The sequence below is a fragment of the Miscanthus floridulus genome, chromosome 9 (assembly GCF_019320115.1).
Source record: "Miscanthus floridulus cultivar M001 chromosome 9, ASM1932011v1, whole genome shotgun sequence".
Taxonomy (NCBI): Eukaryota; Viridiplantae; Streptophyta; class Magnoliopsida; order Poales; family Poaceae; genus Miscanthus; species Miscanthus floridulus.
Window position 1 is genome coordinate 143,243,040 of NC_089588.1, and position 3,373 is coordinate 143,246,412.

Sequence of the window (3,373 nt, forward strand, 5' to 3'; positions counted from 1 at the left end):
TTAGAGTAGTTTAGGACTTTGTTTTTCCTTTGGCCGTACTACGAAGGGGGATATGGACTAGTAGCTTGACCTAGGTGAGTCTAATGGATTAGGTGTGGTGCACACTTGTCAAACTTAGCACTAGGTAGCTCAGGAATAGGCCTAAGATCAATTGGAGTCAACTTCATTCACGTAGGATTTTGAATTGGAAGTGAATGGAGGGTCAAATGACTGATCAGACGCTGGTCTGGTTGTGACCGGACGCTGGAGGGTGAGTCCGGTTAGTACAATTGATCAACTGCAGTAGTCTGGTTCTGACCGGACGCTAGGGTGCCTGTGTCCGGTCAACTCTAGAGAGGTTCTAGAAAGGTTTTTTCTTGACTGGACGAGTCCGGTCGGTGCTGACCGGACACTGGGGTGCCTGCGTCCGGTCGACTCCAGTAATGTTCTAGAATGTTTTTTCTAGACTGGACGCATCCGGTTGATGCTGACCGGACGCTGGACAGAGTCCGGTCAGAGCTTAACGACTCTCTAGCACAGTGGCGGGTGTAACTGACCGGTGCGTCCGGTCACCCTGACCGGAGCGTCCGGTCAGCCCGCAGAGTGGTAACTCAGCCTCCAAACATTATGTTTTGAATGAGAGGGTATAAATACTTACTCCACTCGTCCATAGGAGGTCTCTTGCCCATTTGTTCAGCTGAGAAACACCTTGGAGTGCAAGGGAGAGCAAGAGCCTAGTGAGGTGATTGAGATTTGATAATCCAAGATTAAAGACCTCATTAGTGTATAGGGAGTAGCAAGTGTGCATCCACCCTTCTCACTAGGCTTGTCTTGGTCAAGTGAGAGTTTGTGCTTGTTACTCTTGGTGATCGCCATCACCTAGAAGGCTCGGTGGCGATTGAGAGCTTGGTGATCATCTGACAGAGCTTGTAGATGACCCAAGTCATGTTGTGAGCGGTTGTGGGCAATTCCCCGCGATGGAGTGTCAAAGAATCAGCCCGTAGAGAGCACTTGATCCTTGCGTGGATTAAGGGGGAGCTACACCCTTGCGCGGATGCTCCAATGAGGACTAGTGGGGAGTGGCGACTCTCCGATACCTCGGGAAAATATTGCCGTGTTCCTTTTCCTCTCTTTACTTTGAGGATTTACATTTGAGCAATTTATTTCATATCTTTACATTCCTAGAATTGCCATGCTAGAGTAGGATTGGAACCTAGGGTGCAAAACTTTTATGCGGGAAAACAATAGAAACACATTCTAGGCACAAGGGGTAAAATGGGCTAAGTGTAGGACTTCATTATTGCAAAAATTTAGAATTAGCCCAATTCACCCCTTCTTGGGCATCTTGATCCTTTCAATTGGTATCAGAGCCTCGTGCTCCCTAAATTAGGCTTAGTCGCCTAGAGCAAGATGTCCCACGGGGATGGACCCCTCCTATCTTTGAGGGATATGATTTTCCTTATTGGGAAATTCGCATGGAAGCATACCTAGAGGCTTTAGATGTTGGAGTTCTTAGAGCCACCTCACAAGGCTTCCCAAAACCTAAGGATCCCGCCAACCTTCAAGGCGATGAGGTTAATTACGAGAAGTGGAATGCAAAGGCTAGAAACACCCTCTTTAGAGGCCTTTACAAGGATGTATTTAACCATGTGTGGAACCACAAGACGCCCATGCACTATGGTCGGACATTTATGCGCTCCTTGAGGGAACTAAGAGTGAGCGTGAGGAACGCTATCACGTTATGATGAAAAAGCTTAATTCATTTGAGATGCTTCCTAGAGAAAGTGCCAATGAGATGTATTCACGCTTGAATGTTCTTGTAGAGGAAGTCAATGGGCTTGGACTTATACAAATGCAACCCTCCGATGTTGTAAGAAAGATCTAGAGTGTCCTCCCCATTGACAAATATGGGCATATTGTGGTGGTGCTTCATCAAGGTGATCTTTCCACCGCTACACCAACTCAAATTTTGGGGAAGATCAATGCACATGAGATGTACATGCACATCACTCCACAAGATCGCTCTTCTTCCATCAAGAAGAAAGATTTGGCATTCAAGGCTAGCCAAGAGAAGAGGGGCAAAGCAAGAGTTGATCATGATAGCTCAAGTGATGATGAGATTGATGATGCAAGTCTTGCTCTCATGGTGAGAAGAATTGCCAAGATGCTCAAGAAGCTAAACAAGAATGGTGTCAAGTTTGATGGCAAAAAGAAGAAATTCTTCACTAGCAATAGAAGGAAGCCCATATCCAAAATGGATTGCTATAATTGTGGAGAACTTGATCATCTAGCTCATCAATGCCCCAAACCTAAGAAAGACAAGTACAAGAAGAAGTACAAGGGCAAGAAATATGATTCAAGTGATGAAAATGATGATGAGAAAAAAAGAACAAGCCATACAAGAAGAAGGATGGCAAGAACAAGGAATTTTACAAGAAGGAGAAGAATGGCAAGGCATAAATTGTTGGTGATTGGCTCATGGATATTGATTCATCAAGTGGCTCATTCGATGATGAAAGTGAGAATGAGAACGAGAAGGTGGCCGCTCTTGTGATTGATTCTTCACTATATTCACCGACACCGCCGTCGTCATCCTCTGCACACCTATGCCTTATGGCCAAGGGTGAACGAAAGGTACAAAATGATGATGATAGTAGTGGTGATGACAATGCTAGCAATGATGAAAGTGGTAGTGATAGTGATGAAGAATTTGAATCACCTTCTTATGATGATCTTGTCAAGTTGCTAAACCAATAAACTAAAATCATTAGAAAGACAAGAGCTAAAAATGAAAAGCTAGAATTTGAGAATGACTCACTCTTAGTAAAGTATGACATTGATGAAAAAGCTAGTGTTGAGCTTAGAGAAGAAAATAAAAATGTGTCATCCAAACTCAAGGAGCTCAAATCCTCTAAAAAGGAGCTTAGAGAAAAACATGATAAACTTGAGGGGATACATAATGAGCTCATCACTAGTTATAATTTGCTAAAAGAAGAGTACACCAATCTCAAGATTAATCATAACAATCTTGTCCTTTCTCATGAGTTATTATTCAATGAGCCACATGATGCTACTAACAATGTTGTTAAGATTGATATAGCTACATCATGTGATGACTTGATTATTGAGAGCATTGAGCAAGTTTCTAGTAGCAAAGGCAAGAAAGTGGTTGAGTCCGACAACTATGATGATTATGTTAAGCTCAAGAATGAGAATGAAAAGCTCAAGAAAGATCTTGAAAAGCTATCAACCACCAACACAATTGTGATAGAAAATCTTAACAATGATTATAATATAGCTCTTGAGAATAAGATGCTTAAAGAAGAGAACAAGAGACTCAAGATGGATAAAAATCATGATGAGCTAAGAGAAGAAAATAAGAAGCTCAATGTGG